Source organism: Fukomys damarensis, unplaced genomic scaffold (assembly GCF_012274545.1).
Source record: "Fukomys damarensis isolate Sample0158 unplaced genomic scaffold, DMR_v1.0_HiC HiC_scaffold_13, whole genome shotgun sequence".
Lineage (NCBI taxonomy): Eukaryota > Metazoa > Chordata > Mammalia > Rodentia > Bathyergidae > Fukomys > Fukomys damarensis.
In genome coordinates, this window is record NW_022900925.1 from 15,388,084 (window position 1) to 15,407,116 (window position 19,033).

General features: G+C 40.3%; 1 protein-coding gene across 1 annotated transcript in view; it reads left to right on the plus strand.

The window, feature by feature from the left end:
* Window positions 1–19,033, plus strand: part of Ywhae (tyrosine 3-monooxygenase/tryptophan 5-monooxygenase activation protein epsilon) — a 51,342-nt gene that overhangs the window by 805 nt on the left and 31,504 nt on the right. The window lies entirely within an intron of this gene.

A 19,033-nucleotide genomic window follows, 5' to 3' on the forward strand; every position in this document is an offset into this window, starting at 1 on the left:
GAGGAGATGGGTTGCAGTCTCCGGTCGAGCTGTTCCCGGGGGAGCTTCTGGGACAGTATTGGGACATGAGGACCAATTGGGTGGGGTGATGGGGTAAGAAACAATCGCTACATGGGAGGCAGTGGAGACTGGAGCTATAGCGCGGGCGCCTTTCAGGGAAATATGGCGGGTGGGGGCGGTGGCTTTTCCCCGGAGGCCCAGTGTGGGGCGGCGGTCGTGGAGTCTCACAAAGAAGAGCTCTTTCAAGCAAAAGGCTTCTTCGGGCTTGTGGTGGTGGGCAGTATTGGGGGAGGTTGGGGAAGGGAAGTGAGAATCACTGCAGATTCTCCTTGGGTGGAGGCAAGTTGCTACGCTGCGATCATATTTCTTCCCCTAGGCTGGCACACCTTGTAGTTGAGGGATTTTGAGCTTTTCAGCCTTGCCTTCTGGGGAGGTCCTGAAAAACCTCACTCATTCGTCTTTTCTTTGGGCTAAACACTAGGAGTCGAAGTTGCTGTTCTGTTTCTCTGGCTTCGTAAGCATTAGGTCCTGGAGAATGGAACATAAGACTATGGAACCAGGAGACAAGGAGACCATGACTCTTAACAGTTAAGAGCCTTTGTAATGCTCATGCCTCAGTCTACCCGTTTTTAAAAATGAAGACTTTCCTGTTCATGCGCACCATTATGACACGAGGCAAGACCTGTTAATTGCAAAATATGTTTAATAGTAACTGTATTTTGGGTCTTGGAATGCTTGTTCACACGTTGTGCTCTTAGCCTATTCCAAGCACTCATTTGATTTTTGGATTATGAATGTACGGAATTCTATTTATTATTTTCTTTTTTCCGTTTTAAGTGTATGGTTTAACATACAGCTTTTAGTAGTTCCTCTTTGTTCCTCTGGTTTGTTTTGGGGAGCGTACTGGTCCTGGAACCTGGAATAAGCAGGATAGGTAGGGCAGGGCAGGTCTTTGACAGTGAGCTACACTCCCGCCTTTATTCATTTGATTTTTCAGTCATTTCTCAGAACTTTATCGAAATGCGCATTATGTTTGTCCAGTCAGCCCGAGGCAATTCTATTTTTTAATCTCCTACTTCACATTTTGGACCTAGATGCCTGAGTTATCCATTCCTAGTGTTAAAGAGAAAAATGACGTCTGTGAGTCTTTTGGTTTTAATGGCTTTTGTGGGATGGTTTGAGACATGGTTATAATCGAATGCCATTGATCCTTTGGTTTTTCCTGATTTAAGCCAGTTATTTTTGAAAATGTGCAGGGTCTTTCCCTTGAATGTCAGTTTGGTCATGTGAATAGCTTCAGGGTTTAGACCTAGTGTAGCATTAGAAATTATTATTCAGGGACTTGAAAAGCAAGAGAAAAGGGAGAATATTGAACTAATTTTGTCTTGATTTTTAAATTACTGTTTGTATTGAATAAACTTGTTGGGTGGGGGAGGGGAGTAAGATGTTAAAGTACAGTTCAAGGTCAGCCTTGTCTTTATTTCAGTGTATTTAAAAATCAAACAAGTGTAAGTGTGCTAGTAATGGAAGTCTCTTTCTCCCTCTTCATGCATGCCTCCCTCTTCGTCCCTCTTAATCTAGTGCCCCCCGGGAGGAAACTTGATATTACATTTCAGTATTTTATGGTTTGTGGGGATTTAGATTCTGTAAACTTTCTGCGACACTCAAGAGATAGGGAAAGTTTTTTTTTTCCTCACAACTGATTTGAAAGCATATGATTTTATTATTATTATTATTTTGGTACGGGGATCAGACTCGGGACTTTGCACATGCGAGGCAGGTGGTGGAACCACTGAGCTAATTACCCCAGCCAGCCCCTCTTTTTTTTTTTTTTTTTTTTTTTTTTACCAGCACCTGGTGTCACTCAGAAAGTGCTATATTTAATTCTTCTGATGGGAGATCAAGCAGAGTTTTTGTTTTTTGGATTTTGAGACAGGGTCTCACTGAATAGTCGAGACTGATCTGGAACTCACTATGTAGCCCAGGCTGGTCTCGAACTCACAGTGATCCTCCTGCATCAGCCTCCTGAGTGCTGGGATTATAGGCGTGCACCATCACGCCCAGCTGCTGAGGATTTTTGACCAAAGCACTTACTGGTTATTCAGCAGAGGAGTGTTTAGATAAAGTCACATGGTCAATGTTTGTTAGGAGTCCCCCTGAGGTTTTAAAGGGGAAGGAATATCACCTACAAGATTGAGAAGGTTTTCTGTGAGACTATTGGGATAGGAAAGGGAGAGGAGAGTTATTAGAAATTAGCCTTATGTCCACTCCTTTGTTGAGTGCTATGATGTAATTTTGTTCGTGGTGAGAAAGTGATCACACAGTTACTAGTCACTAAACAATTGTATCAGGTATAGGGGAATGAGAGAGTGCATTGGAATGGTATGAATTTGGGTACATAGATATCATTGAATTTCCAACTGCTCTTCTCTCTTCCTATCCAATGTTGATCTTTTATTTTGCCTGCTGTGTGGAAGCAAGTCCCTAAACTTTATCCTCATTTAATTATCCTGGGGAATTTAAATCAATTTTTATGGATTATTTAATGGTACTGGAGGCAAGACTGAGTTGTGTTCAGGAGAGGATGATCTGGATGTTGAACGTAAAAAATAAGACTGACTTCACCTTGATTAAATGTAGCATATCATCTGTATAACAAGTCAGTAGTCTGAGAAATAGTTTTTATGTCATTTGTAATCATTGCTGAGTATTCGTGAACCAAATCTTACTTCCCACATATCCTAACCACATCAGTGTAAAGTAGGAACTGTAGAGTGGGGTAAATTGAAATCTTTGGTGAACACAGTTTGGGCTTGTGTGGTACTTGCTTTGTCCTTTCCCAATCTTCATGTTGTTGACATAAGCTCCATGGGAGGTGGGGGTAAAGTTGTAGTGGGTACTTTTGATTCACTCAGTATATGAATGCCAGGATCATCTTCTGAGTCCCTTGAAAGCTGCCCTTTTGAAACACAAAAGCCTTGCATCTAGCTTAGTTAATGAGGGATGGGGAAGAGGGTGTTTTGAATTAACATGTCTTCTGGGGGGAAAATAGATAACAAATTATTAATGAATTTAAAAACATATAGTTCGTTAATTTTTTTGAGTACACACCAGTGATTTTCCAGTGCTGTTTCAGTTAATAGGCCATGTTGGTGTTTTTTTTTTGTTTTGTTTTGTTTTTGTACCGGGGATCGAACTCGGGTCCCTGTGCTTGCAAGGCAGGTGGTGGAACCACTGAGCTAAATCCCCGGCCTAATAGGCCATACTGAATAAATAAAAATCTCCCCCTACCTAACTGAAAAGTAGAATTGGATAATGTAGTTTTTAGGATCCCATTTGTAGGTGGCTTTTTTAGCCTTTGTATTTAAGAGATACTTTCACTGTAGGTTAGACTGGCCTTGAACTCACGTAGCGCAGGATGATCTTAAACTCGCAGTGTTATTCCTGACTCTGCCTTGCGAGTGCTGGAATTACAAGGGTATGCCACCATTGGCTTATGCGTTATACTTTTGTACAGTGTTGTGCATATTTCATTCTGCTTTATTGTCTTGGACAAGTTTGGATGTAATGGCATCATGAACCACTGATTTAAGGTAATGAGTGAAGTCTTTACTGTGGACATTAAGTGCTCTTTTCACCTTTATATGAGTCTGTCTTCAAACTCTGGTATAGAAAGAATACTTACAGCAAGTTTTTTTGTTGTTGCAAGAGGCAGCACCACTGAGCTAATTACAGCAAGTATTAAGCTGAGCAAATTTTGAAGTAAGTGTAAGCAAACACATTGAAAATCCATACAAACAGACTTTTTATAATTGTTTTATGCCTTGGTCAAGAGAATAGGAAGTAGTTTTGGAGGGAGGCTGTCCTGGTGGTAGAAGATAGGCAAGCACTATCACTGAACTACATCTATATATATACATTTATACACACACACACACACACACACGAAAGTATATTAAAAGTTTCTTGACTTTAATCTGGCATACTAAGTGAAATTTCAGCCCAGTATTTAATGTATCTAATTTTTTGCAAGTTCATGTCAGAAGGTGATCTGAAGCATGACTTTTTTTTTTTTCTTCCCTTGGTACTGGGGTTCGAACTGAGGACCTTAGGCTTGTGAGGCAGTTGGCAACATCACTGAGCTAAATCACCGGCCTTGAAGCATGACTGTAAGGCTGATTTTGTGGGAATTTTTTTTACATTATTTCAAGAAAATTCCTTATAAATAGTAATGACAAGCTGGGGATTTAGCTCAGTGGTTCTGGAGCCTGCTCACAAGCTCAAGGGCCCAATTTCAATTGCCGATAACCAAAAAAAAAAAAAAAAAAAAAAAAAAAAAAAAAAAAAAAAAAAACAAAGCATACACGGAAGGCTGAATTTTTCAAACTACAAATATTAACATTTATATAGAGCTTTACAATCATGGACAATTTTCACAAAATTTATTTAATTTGATAATTTTTTTTTGTTTTTGGCACTGGGGATTGAACTCTCAGGTCTTTGTGCTTTCAAGGCAGGCGGCAGAACCACTGAGCTAAATCCCTGGCCCTAATTTGATGATATTGAAGTAAATAACTTATCATATAGTGGTTAGTATTCTTGTAATACTTCCAGTTTATGGTTTAGGAAAGTGAATTGAGACAATATAGTAAATTTTTTTTCCTAATTAGCTATCGTGTGGAATAGCCAGGACTTGTCTGCTGACCTTTCAACCAGTACTTTTTCCTATTTTTCACAAAATACCTGTGTGTAACTAAGGTAGTGCTTTTTGAGGGAGGAGTGGGAAATGCTTATTTCTTTAGTGATTACTTCAAGCACAAAAGTTTTTTTAGGGGGGTGCCAAATAGTATCTTGATATTTATGATTTATCTAATACCCTTTTTATTTATTTTTGGTATTGGGAGTTGATTGTTGGGCCTTGCTTGCCAGGCAGGTGCTACCTCCAGTATCTATTTTGAATTGTAGGTAAATTCTCTTTGGGTCTCTCTATAAAGAACCAGGAAATCTCCTTCTCCCCAGGGTCTTCCGCCTGAGCTGTATTTCTAGTCTTTTGCTTCAGCCTCCTAAAATGTTGGGATTGCAGTTGTGTGCCACTTTGCCCAGTTACCTGTTGCCTTCTTTTTTTTTTTTTTCCTTTGGTACCAGGGATCCAACTTGGGACCTTGAGCTTGCGAGGCAGGCACCAGAACCACTGAGCTAAATCCCCAGCCCTACCTGGTGCTTTCTTTCAAAGCATAAAGTCCCATTTTAAGGCATAGAAAAGGAAACTAGAATGAGAAATTTTAGGTAATCTCAGGATGTGAGTACATAGGTTTCATTACCTATTTTTTTGTTGTTTTGTTTGTTTCTTTTTTTTTTTTTTGAGATAGGGTCTCACTATGTAATTTGAACTGGCCCTGAACTCACTGTGTAACCCAGGCTGGGCTCAAATTCACACACTTCTGTCAGCCTCCCGAGGAGTAACAGGCACATGCCACCATGCCTGGCTCCTATGTTTTTTTTTTTTTTGGTATGGGGATTGAACTCAGGACCTTGTACTAGTGACCGAGGCGTGGCACTGCTGAGCTAAATCCCTAGCTTTTTTTTTTCTTTGAGAGTCTCAGGTAGGTCAGGCCATCTTCAAACTTTAGGGCTCTTTGTACCTCAGCCTCCTGAATCCTAGATTACTGTTGTGTGCCACCATGCCTAGGTCCAATCTTTCTTAAACTTATTTTGAATTTATTTATTTATTTATTTTACTGGGGATTGAACTTGGGTCCTTGTGCTTGCAAGGCAGGCGGCAGAACGGTTGAACTGAATCCCTGGCCAAAATGTTTATTTTGAAATAAGGTCTAAGTTGTCCAGGCTGGCCTTAATCTTACAAATTTTCAGTCCTGCCTCATCCTCCATAGTAGTTTGATAACAGGCACATCATACCTAGTTGTTTTTCTACCTTTGTCTTAATACTTTCAGGTTAAAGTTGGCAGAACTTTTAGGAGGGACAAAGATTGGCATGTGACAACATAAATGTTCCAAACAGCCTAGAGGGAACAATAGCCAAAAATACTTAACCTTTCCTGTCTTCTTTTTTATTGTTTTTCTTGATTTTTTTGTTTTGGTAACGGGTTTGAACTCAGGCCCTTGTGCTTGTGAGGCAGGTGCTGGAACTACTGAGCTAAATCCCTGCCCCCACTTCTTTTTTTGAGGCACGATTTCGCTATATAGTTCTGGCTGGTCTTGAACTGCAGTGATCCTCTTGCCTCAGCCTCCTAAGTGCTGGAATTACAGGCATGATTCACCATTCCTGGCCAGTCTTAATGGTTTTAAAATTAAAATGGTCGGTTAAGTTTGGAACAGATAAACAACAAATTTGACCTGCCCAGCAAGTGCAAGGTCCTGAGTTCTATTCCCTGTACCAAAAAACAAAACAAAACATTTTGAGTTGCCAACTGTCTTGTTTTGAGTTGATTAAATATTCATACTTAATCATACACCTAGGATCAATTTTGTGCTGAACAGTATCAAGTAATAATAAAAGATTGCAGGGGTTAGGTGTGGTGGTACATGCCTGTAATCCTAGCATTTAGGAGGTTGAGGCAAGAGGATCACTGAATTGGAGGCCAGCCTGAACAGCATAGTGAGACCTTGTCTCCCCCCCCCCAAAAAAAGGTCGCTGATAATAAAATATAATAAAATGGCACTGGGTACTGTGGAACATGCCTGTAATCCCAGCACTGAGAGGAGACTGAGGCTGGAGGATCTCCACGAGTTCAAGGCTAGCCTAGGTTATATGGCAAAACCCTGTCTCCAGAGAGGGGGAAAATCCTGATTTATCCAAATCAGGACACCTTGAAAACAGGGATACTAATTTATAATTTTGCTAGCATAAACTGATTGTCCTGAGTGACATACTTGCCTTAAAGCTGTGATGGTGATCCTTTTAGCCCTTTCAGTGATAGGCTGGCTACCAGTGCCCTAAGGGCATCCTTATTAAGACTTTTACAGTTTAGAGACAGTCTTGCTACATAAAATGCAGACCAGTCTTAAAACTTCTAGGTAGCCTAAACAGATTCTCCTGCCTCTCACCCTCAGAGCTGGGATCATAGGTGTGCACCACTAAGCCTGGCTTAATTAAGGATGTTTGTTCATACATATTTTCTCCTTTATAATCAAAGTTTCCTAAACTGTCCTCCTTTTTACAAGAGATATCTTACTTAAGTTCTCACAAAATTTTCTCAGATGAAGTTAAGCATTTGGCAGAACATAAGGTAAAGCAAAAGGGATTTGTTTTTCTAGCCCTTACCTCAAAATGGGAATGAGAAAAGTGGAGGAGGGCCAGGGATTTGGCCTGGTGGTTCCGCTACCTGCCTCACAAGTGCAAGAGCTGGAATTTGATCCCTGGTATTAAAAAAAAGAGAGAGAGAGAAAAGGAGGAGAAACCATTGATAGTTGTAGTTGATGAAAGCAGAGCCTACTGGCATATTTGTCTGATGACTACTGTCAAAGACAAGTATGTTAATTTTGTTGATTTTTTTTGGTTATATCTCTCTTAAACTAGTTTTTTCTTTGAATATGTAGTAGACCTAGATGTTTAACAAGTGTCCTAAGCTCAAAAACTTTCCTCCACATATATTACTTTTTAAAATATTTTCCCTCCACACGCACATATATTTTTTTGTACCCTGGATTGAACTCTGGACCTTGTACTTGGGAGGCAGGTAGTGGTATCACTGAGCTAAATCCCCGACCCCCTCCACATATATTTTTAAAGTGTAACCCACATCCTCTTTTTTTTTTGGTACCGGAGATTGAACTTGGGTCCTTGTGCTTGCAAGGCAGGCGGTGGAACCACTGAGCTAAATCCCTGGCCCCCCTACATTCTCTTTTGACTCTTAATGTTTAGAGCACCAAATCCTATACAGTAGTATATACAGTAGTTCAGAAAACAGGACTGTGATCTTGGTTCAGCCCTTTTTTTTTTCTTGCAGTGCTGAAGATCCAACCCATGGCCTCTGCATGCTCGGCAAGTGCTCTAACACTGACCTATATTCCCAGATACTGATTTGTGGTTTTATTTTTGAGACAGTCTTTTCACGTAGTGCAGGCTGGCCCTGAACTCATTCTGTGGCCCATACTGGCCTCCAATTCTCAGCCTCCTGAGTGCTGGGATAACAGGCATGTTCTGCCACACTGGCCTGTTTTTTTTTTTTTTTTTTTTTTTTTAAAAGACAGGGTCTCCCTATGTAGTTGACTTATCTGGAACTCACTGTGTAGCCCAGGCTGGTCTGGAACTCACAGCAATCCTCCTGCTTCAGCCTCCTTAGTGCTGGGATTACAGGCATGCACCATCATGCCCAGCTGGCCTATTTTTTTGTTTTTGTTTTGGTATTGGGGATCGAACTCAGGATGTTGCACTTGCCAGGCAGGCGAGGTGCCACTGAGCTACATCCCCAGCCCTTACTATTATTTTTTTGTAAGATTGATTGATTGATTGATTGGTACCAGGGATTGAACTCGGGTCCTTGCACTTGCAAGGCAGGCCACCAAACCGCTGAGCTAAATCCCCGGCCCCTTAGCCTTTTTTATTTTTTGAGACAGGGTCTCTCAAGTTCAGGTCATCCTTGAATTTGGGGTTCTCCTGTCTCAGCCTACTGTGTAAGCTAACAGGATTACAGGCTTATACTATGCTCTCATTCTTTTTCCTGTACTTGCGTATTTTAGGTTATTTCTCTTCCCAGGGTCTTTATACTTTTCCACCTCTAATTTCCCCTGGGATCTCACGGCTTCCTTGAAGGGAATACTGTATTCTTCAAAGATCTGAGAGAAAACTATTTTGATAGATGGAATAAAAGAGAATTTTCAGGCTGAGGCAAGAAGATCCACTGTGAGTTTGAGGCTAGTTTGGGCTATATATATAGTAAGACCTATCTCAAAAAACAGGAATTTGCCCTGTCATTATTGAGAGGGATGGGAGAGATTCCTTGTGTAGTCTAGAATGTGGATAAAAGATTGTCCCTTTTTTTCTTTTCTTTTTTTTTTCCTTGAGACCTTGTGCTTGGGAGGCAGGCACCAAGCTAAATACCCAGCCCTGTCCTTTATTTTATTTTATTTTTTTAACTTAGAAACTAATTTGGAAGAAGCTTTTAAAATTCTTTAGAAGGTCAAATAATTTGTATTTTTCTCTTTTCTAGGGAATATGAATGAAAATATGCACATCTGTTTTGGGTGGTAGAAGAAGAAAATGTGCCTAGTATTATGCTTATTGTGCTTTGAAAAACTTTAGTATTCAAAGTAGTAAAGTAAGTTCAAAATCATTTGACAAATGCATATTAAATTCCAACTATGTACATACCAGGCACTATTCTATTCTAGAAAATTGATTTGAGAACAAAATACACAAAGGATTGCTTCAGGATTGTATTCTAGTTAATGTGTCAGTGCTTTCAGAAGTTAATCTAAATTTGTAATGGTAATAGTGTTTGCTCTATCCAGGGTACTATACCAGCTGTCCATCTCTGTCCCCAATAAAGACTGGAGAAAGCTAAGTGCTTTCCTTCTTTCATTACTGATGAAAAGTGGGACTAACAAACTGAGAAACTTTTTTTGGTACCAGGTATTGAACTCAGGAGCTTGTGCTTGTGAGGAGCAGGTTGGCGGAACCACTGAGCTAAATTCCCGGCCAAATTGAGAAATTTTTAAAAAACTATTCATTGACTAATAAAATCCTATAACAGTTCCATTGGTTATTCATAAACTATGCTATGTAGTTAACTGTTATTATCTCGTTTAGTCTTCAACACTGCACAGTAGGTGCTACCCATTTACAGATGAGGATTTTTTTTTTTTGAGACAGGATCTCACTATGTAGTTGAGACTGATCTGGAACTCACTATGTAGCCCAGGCCTGTCTCGAACTCACAGCATTCCTCCTGCCTCAGCCTCCCAAATGCTGGGATTATAGTCTTGTGCCATCATGCCCAGCAGGATTTTTAAAAATTTATTTTTATTTTTTATTTTTTCCGGTACTGGGGATCAAACTCAGGACCTTGTGCTTTTGAAGCAGGCACGGTGCCACTGAACTAAATCCTCAGCCCAAGGATTTTTTTTTTAGATAAGGAATTTTTTTAGGGGGGTACCAGGGGATCGAATTTGGGCCTTTGCACTTACAAGGCAGGTGGCAAAACCACTGAGCTAAATCACCAGCCCTAGATAAGGAGTTTGTTTGTTTGTTTTGGTTTTTTGAAACAGGGTCTTACGTAGTGTTTGTTTTGGTTTTTTGAAACAGGGTCTTACGTAGTTGAATCTGACCTGGAACTCACTATGTAGCCAAGGCTGGTCTCGAACTCCCAGCGATCCTCCTGCCTGGCCTCCGGAGTGCTGGGATTACAGGCGTGCACTGATAAGGAGTTTTAAGTGAGGGCAAATTGGCAATGTCGCTGATACTTAGCCAAATGTGTTTCATTACAAAACTGGCATAGTATTCCTGATTCCCCTCCAGTGGAGGGCATGCCTGTAATCCTAGCACTTGGGAGGCCAAGGCAGGAGGATTGCAGTCAGTTTGAGGCCAGCTTTTGCTATATACTATATAGGGAGACTGTCTCCAAAAAAAAAAAAATCTAAATTTAGTTGTTAATTGAGCCTGCTGTTTTGGGTTCTACTTCAGTTAGTGTATTTACTGGTTTATTGAATTAGGGAAACTTCTATTGAATATACATTTATATTTCTTTTTGTGTTGGGTGAATTATGAGGAATTACATGAAATTGTAATTATGGTCTTCTATTCTTTTTTCTTGTGGTGCATATGTGAGGGCCTCACATATGCTAGGCTCTTGTGCCGCACTATTGAGCTACATCCTTGTCTCATTATCAGTCATTTTTGGCCTTCAAAAATGACCTTCATTCATTTTATTGGAAATCTGAGGCAAGTAGATCACAAGTTTGAGCCCCACACGGGCAATTTAGCAAGGCCTTGTTTCCAAATAAAAAGAGCTGAGGATATATCTCTGTCCTGGGTGCAGTCCCTAGTGGTGGTGTGGGGGATAAAGTCACTTGATAGAGCCCAGTTTAATGTTAAGAATGTTAGTGACTGGGAGGCCTGAGAATACCCAAAGATGTCAAGACTTGTGTCAGGGTTATTGAGGGATGTATATAATTACTTCTTGAGCTGGGCCTTTTTTCCTTGTAAGTTAGGTGTGTGTTTTTTTTTTTTTTGAACCAGGGATCAAACTCTGGATCTTGCTCTTATGAGGCAGGCGGTGGCACCACTGAGCTAAATCCCTGGCCCATAGTCTATATATTTATTTTACAGGTATATTGACTTCTTTTCTGTTCTCCCGTTGTGAGGGACTTTGTTTCTAGCTTTCTTTCTTTCTTTCTCTTTTTTTTTTTTTTTTTTTTTTTTTTTTTTTTTTTTTTTTTTTTTTTTTTTTTTTTTCTTTCTCTTTTTTTTTTTTTTTTTTTTGGTTTTTTGGTTTTTTGAGACATGGTCTCACTATGTAGTTCAGACTGCTCTGGAACTCACTGTGTAGCCCAGGCTGGTCTGAACTTGCAGCGACCCTCCTGCCTCAGCCTCCTGAGTGCTGGGATTACAGGCGTGTAGCACCACGCCCAGCTGTTTCTAGTTTTAAAATTAAACTATACCTTGAATCCCTCCCCCTTGACCCCTGAGCTATTTTGCATGAGCACTGAGTAGTTCTGATGTTTTCACCTAAAAGAAATTAAATATTTGAGGAATTATGTATAGCCTGATGTAAGCAATACATACGTGCATTGAAATATCACATGACCACAAATATGTACACTTTTTGGCTTTGTAGGTTATGTTAAAAAAAAAAAAGTTTAGAGCCAGGCATAGTGGAGCATGACTAATCTGAGCACTTGGGAAGCTGAGGCAGGAGGATGTTTGAGCCCAGGAATTTGAAACTAGCTTTGACAACATAGCAAGACTTTTCAAAAAATTATTTTATTTTTTAATATGTTTTGGTACTGGAGATCGAACTCAGGTCCTTGGGCTTGTGAGGCAGGCAGTGGAACCAATGAGCTAAATCCCTGGCCTCAAAAAATTATTTTAAACAAGTCTTTATGTCAGGGATGGGTTGTATACTAATAACACAAAAATGTTAATTCTGTTTAATCAAGGAATAGAGTGTTAAAACAGCCGCCAAAAATTCTGATATGAGGCCAAAATTCATAAAGGGTTGGATAGAAACCTCTAGGAACTGTTATTTACAGACAAACGGCCTTCTATTGTATATGTTCCTTTTCACTAGATGCCTTTTAAGGGTGTAGTTCTGGGATATGGGAGAATGATGGCAGGATTTTCCTCTGGACCAGTTTAAATCTTTTCCTGACATCTAATACTGTACATTGTTCCCATGGTCTCCATGCTTTTCCTTTACTCCTTGCTTGCTTATGACTTTGACCTTTCCTCATTTCAGAATGCTTCCAACCTTTCATTGCTCGTTGTATCTTTTACCTTTTTATACTATGTAGTGTTGTTTATTTGAGACAGGGTCTCCTTTTGTAGTGCAGGCTGGTCTTGAACTCACTATGTAGACCAGATTGGCCCCGAACTTGAAGCAATCTTCCTACTTTGGCCTCCCGAATGCTGGGATTACAGGCATGCGCCATCATGCCCAGTCATAAATACTGTTTCCTAAATTGTTCTGCTTTGTTTAAAGAATTAAAAATTTTGGAGGGTTTATTATTGCTTGTGGGTCTTTTACTTCTGTGTGATTTTGAAGATAGGAGAATGTTTGGCAACTATTTTAGAGATCCTGAGGCTAAGTCTGGATATAAGCAAGTAAATTTACTTCACTAATCAAGAAGAGGTGATTTAAAGTATCAAAGTAAGCCTTTTTTTTTTTGTACCGGGGATTGAACTCGGGCACATGCATTAGCGAGGCAGGCACCGGAACCACTGAGCTAAATCCCCAGCCCAAAGTAGCCTTTTTTAAAAAATACAGTTTTAATATTCAGTCATGTGTTGTCCCCTCCCCCCATCAAATTGAGGTACTCATACATGGCAGCCAAGTACTCAACCACAGAGTCTCACTGTCTCAGCTCCCTCACTCAGGTTTTTTAAATTTAAGTTGTGCATGCCTACTAAGGCTAGGGGATTGCAAGTTCTACCCCAGCCTGGGACATTTAGTGAGACCCTGTCTCAAAATAAAAATAATACATAATAAAAAAAATAAAAATAAAAATAAAAAGTTAGCTCAATGAGAACACCCTGGGATCATATCCCAGTATCCCCCATAGAAGTATATGTTATATTCTTTGAAAAATTAGATAAAACAACTGGTTTATAACTACTTTATTTTTTTGAGACTGGGTCACATTGTATGTAGTTCATGCTGGCCTTGAACACTATGTTGTCCAGGCAGGTCTCAGACTTGAAGCAGTCCTCCTGTTTCAGCCTTCCAAATGCTGGGATTATGGATGTGCACCACTATGCCTGATGTTGATTTTTTTTTTTGTCTGAAAATGCATAACTTTTTTTTTTTCCCTGTTCTTTAAAGGGTTTTTTTTTGGTACTGGGGATTGAACTCAGGTCCTTGCACTTGGAAGGCAGGCAGTGGCAACACTGAGCTAAATTCCCCAGCTCTTGGAGATTTTTTTAATGAATTTTATTTTATTCCCTTCTCTCCCTCAAGCCTCCTCCCCTCCCTATGTCCAAAAGCTTTGTTTCCATTTTTTCCTTCTATTTTTACTTTTTTCTTGTTGCTTCCTTCCTTTCTCCCTCCCTTCTCCTTTGTTCCCCTTCCCATTTGAAAACTTTCTTCCCATTTCCCCAAATCCATTACACATCTCAGTCCTTATTTTCACGTTTTTTTTTTTTAAACTCCTTTTCTCAGTAGTGGGGATCAGACTCAGGACCCTGTGCTTGCAAAGCAGGCACTTCACTAAGCTAAATCCGTGGCCTCACATTCAGTTTCTCACACCAGAGAATTCAGTATTGAAACGTGTGTCCAATTTATTTTGCTTAAGAGTATGGTGTAAAGGTCCATCTGTTTAGTGATGAATGTCTGAAGTGCATCCTTCTTTATGGCAAAGGAGTATTCTGTTGTAAAAAAAAGTCTTTATGCACTCATCAGTTGATGGGCATTTGGGCTGTTTCCAAAACTGTGCTGCTATAAACATGGGTGCGCATACATTGCTGTGGTATGATGCTTTGAATTATTTCGGGAAGTTACCAAGAAGAGGCATAGCTGGGTCAAAAGGAACCTCTATTTTTTTTTTTTTTTTGTGGTACCGGGGATCGAACTCGGGTCCTTGCACTTGCGAGGCAGGCCACCGAACTGCTGAGCTAAATCCCCAGCCCAGGAGCCTCTAGTTTTTGTTCTTTGAGAAATCTTTGCACTGATTCCACAGTGGTTGCACCGTCTATACTCCCACCAGCACTGGAGAAGGATTCCTTTTTCCCCACAACCTCTCCGGCATTTATTATTGGTTGATTTCTTGATAGCCATTCTTTCTGTAGTGAGATGGAATCTCAATGTTATTTTTAATTTGCATCTATTGATTGACCGGTGATGTGGAATATTTTTCATATATTTATTTGCCATTTCTAGTCTTCATCTGAGAAGTGTCTTTATTTCAGATCCCCAGTTTTGCATTGGCTGACATTAAGTTTTGACTTAATTTTTTTTTTTTTTTTTTTTATCAGGGATCAAACTCAGGTGGCAGCACCACTGAGCTAAATCCCCTGTCCTGACTTAATTTTTTAGTAAGGGCTTTTTTACATCTTGAATGCGTTGATTTTTTTTTTTTTTTTTTTTTGGCTAGGGATCGAACTTGGACCTTGTGCTTGCAAGGCAGGTGGCAGAACCTCTGAGCTAAATCCCTGGTACTGAACATAAATCTTTCAACATGTGTATGGTAATTGTGTTCTGAAAGGCTTCTGTCAGCTTATATATCAGCAATTTGTGAATATGTAGTGCAAAAATATTTGGTTTTGTTGGAGACTGGTCTTGCAGCCTTTTGGTAATTAGCCAAGTGCTCAGCACTGAACTATAACCCTAACATATAATGTAGTGTTTTTTTTGTTCTGTTTTGTGTGCGGTTGGTTGGTTGGTTGTTTTTTGGTTTTTTTTGAGATAGGGTCTCACTATGTAGTTAAGACTGACCTGGAACTCAACTGTAGCCCAGGCTGGTCGAACTCACAGCGATCCTCCTGCCTCAGCCTCCCTGGGATTACAGGGCATGCGCCACCATGCCCGGCTTGTTTTGTTTGTTTATTTATTTATTTATTGATTGATTGATTGATTGATTGATTGAGACAGGATCTCATTATGGCCTTGAACTTGTTCTGCCTGGAGTGCTGGGATTACAGGTGTACAACACAATGCCTAACTCCTAGTGCATAATTTTTGAACTAAAACTTGGGTATTTAAAAACTTTAAACTTCAATTAATATACAAATTGGAACTTTTCCCACTTTTTATTTTATTATAAAAGATAAAATTAGACATAACATCAAAACCACACAGCCATCACAAGTAAATAATGAAAACTACTTCCTCCTAGAAGCAACCTTTATTTTGCAAGTGTTTTGAGATTGGGTCTTACGCTGTAGTCCAAACTGGGGTTTGAACTCAGGACCTTGTGCTTGTGTGGCAGGCCGGGGCACCACTGAGATAAATATCCCCTGCTTTTTTTTTTTTTTGTGCCTAGGAATCAGGGACTTTGAATTCACTTTGTAGCCCAGGCTGGCTTCAAAATTGTAGCAATCCTCCTGCCTCAGCTTCCTGACTGCTGGCATTATAGGTGTGCGGCACCGCGCCTGGTTCCTTTATAATTCTTAGTGAACTCTAAGATGCATCATATTTTGTTGGTTTTAATTAGACCCATGGTAAAAGTAGGAACTTTTTTTTTTTTTTTTTTTTTTTTTGGTACTAGACGCAGTTGGTGGCACCACTGACCTAAATCCCTGGCCCAGGACCTTTTTTTTTTTCATGGATTGAATTATAGTCCTGAGTAATGCAAAATCTGCTCGTTCTAGCTAGCAACCCTTAGATCCCCAAAAGAGATGTGGACACACATTCGTATAGGTGCCATTGGGCTGGGGATTTAGCTCAGCGGTTCAGTGGCCTGCCTTGCAAGCGCAAGGACCCGAGTTCAATCCCCGGTACCCCCCCCCCAAAAAAAGATACTGAAATGATTAGGTGCCATCGCTCTTTTAGACTTTTAGACAGTTTTTTGTTATGTAGCCCAGGCTGGCCTTGAACGCACTATGTGGCCTTGGCTGGCCTCGAACTCTTGGAGATCCTCTTGCTTTAGCCTCCCAAGTGCTGGGGTAACATGTGCACCACCACACCCACAGGTATGAACACATTTTAAAAGTGACCCCATAGCAGATTTTGAGCAGGTTAATTTATAATCAAAATTAAGGTTGGTGGGACTTAATGTTTTTTAAGTTTTTTTTTTTTTTGTGGTACTGGGGATCGAACTCAGGTCCTTGTGGTTGCGAGGCAGGCCACCAAACCAAACCTCTGAGCTAAATCCCCAGCCCTAAGGGTTTGTTTTTGTTTTTTTCTGGTACCTGGGATTGAACTCAGGACCTTGCACTTGTGAGGCAGGTGTGGCGCCACTGAGCTAAATCCCTGGCCCTGTGTAAGTTTTTGAGACAAGATCTCACTAAGTCACTAAATTGCCCAGTGGGTCTGCTCAGCTTCTTAAGAGTGCCACCATGCCCTGCTAATTTGGACCTTTTAGACCTTCATAAGGCAGAGTACTGTATTATTATTATTATTATTAGTAGTAGTAGTAGTAGTATTTTTGTACCGGGGATTGAACTCAGGTCCTTGCGCTTGCGAGGAAGGTGGTGGAACCACTGAGCTAAATTCCTGGCCTAGTACTGTATTACTGAATTAACTTTGATGTACTGTGTTTAGTAATAGTTGAATTTTTTACTTTGCTGATACTTGCATTCTTTCCTTGGATGTTGTCAAAGCTTCATGAGATTTAAAAGGAACATAACATGAGGAGAGATGCATTTGTTAGCTTTCTGCAGAAATGCCCTCAGCTCACTTTGTGAGATGACAGGTATCAAAATCAGTTTAAGTAGAGGTTCATGTGGCAAATCCCTTAGAATTTACTGCTTTGGAAATTTTCCCCCCGGGTTGTATTTCTCCCAGTACAATGGAAACAATTTAGTTTGGGTCACTTCAAGTTGCTAATTTAACATTAATTTTAGCCAGACTTTAGTTTACATTAATTGACCATGATTGGTCTGTCTCTGACCTTTCTGGTTTTTTGAGACAGATTGTCTCTCTCACTATGTAGCTGAGGCTGGCATTGATCTCAATGATCCTTCTGCCTCAGGGATTACAAATATGCTTCATCACACCCATTTTCTCAGTGGCGCCCCCCCCCCGTTTCCTCCCTCCCCCTTTGCAGTACCTGGGATTGAATTTAGGGTCTTGTACTTGCCAGGCAAGCTCTGGGGCCCTGAGCTACATCCCTGGCCCTCCTGTGGCTCTTTCTTTCTCTTTCTTTCTTTCTTTTCTTTTCTTTTCTTTTCTTTCTTTTCTTTCTTCTTGATACCGGGGATCGAACTCTGGTCCTTGCACTTGCAAGGCAGGCCACTGAACCACTGAGCTAAATCCCTGGCCCCCCTGTGGCCTTTTTGATGATAGTGATTTTATGGCCCTTAAGATGTGGTTTGCAAGAGATAATATTGAGACATTATACTGTTCCTCCTCTTTTGCAGTCTCTTGTACTTAGCTGATAGTTGTTTTGGCCAGTGAAATGTGAGCAAAAATTTTACGTGTATGCCTGGCATGGTTGGCATATGGCTGTAATCTCAGTAGTTGGGAGCTGAGGCAGGAGGATCTTTACAAGTGCAAGCCTAGCCTGAATTACAGAGTGAGGCCCTAATTAAAAAAAAAGTATGTAACTACATGCAGAAGTCATTAAATGTCTTGACTCTTAAATCTTTTCCTTTTTTGATCAGAGATGCTTCAACCACCAAATGGTTCCACTATAAAAAGTGGATCCTAGGCCGGGCGTGGTGGCGCACACCTGTAATCCCAGCACTGGGGAGGCTGAGGCAGGAGGATTGCTGTGAATTCGAGACCAGCCTGGGCTACATAGTGAGTTCCAGGTCAGTTTCAACTACATAGTGAGACCCTGTCTCAAAAAACAAACAAAAATGTGGATCCTCAAATAAAGGCAGAAATAAACTTTTGTTGTGTTAAGCCGTTGAAATTTTGGGATTGATTTTGATTTGCAAGCCTACTTATTTGGAATGTAGACTTTTCATTCACAGATCAGGGTATCATGTAGCCCAGATTGACCTCGAAGTCCCCCTGCCTCAGCCTTGAGAGTGGTGGGATTATAGGTAGAGGCTTTTGTGACTGGCCAGAACTGTCAGTTCTTCAGAAAGGTTTAAAACATTTACTGTCTTGTGCTTTCATTTGTTTATTTTCATTTATGAGATCCAGGCATGTTTGCCTTCCAGAATCTTTGGGCGTGTAATTTGGGCTGTCCTTGAACTCAGGCTGGTCTTGAATGTATGGTGATCCTTCAGCCTTAGCCTCTGCTTAGATTAGATTACAGGCCATGTACCACCATGTCCTGCTATAAAACATGTTCTGATAAATTCAAACTAAAAATTTCAAACAACCCTGCCTAGTAAACTGATAAATGGTCCAAGGAGATTTTTATTGAGGTGATTTTCATAAAGAGGTGAATTTTACAGCTTTACAATTTACATGGGCACTTTATGATAGTGCTGCCTTGATTCTTAAGATGATTAGTAGTTTGTTCTATTTGATATATTGAGTTAGTAGATTTACATTGGCGCAAACTAGAAATAAATTTTATCTTGCATCTTGTTGTCTTGGATCTTTGGAGCAGATTGTTTTCAACAGTTTCTGTCCAGCCAGCTGTGAAGTCTGCTGCCAGTATCATTGTTTGTCACCACCTGGGAGTGGCCCTCCCCCCTTCCCCGACTGATTTGAACCATAGCGCTGTTGCCCTGAGGTTTATAGTCCTTTTTATTTTTTGAGACTGGGTTTCTATAAGTTGTTTAGCTTTTTTTTTTTTTTTT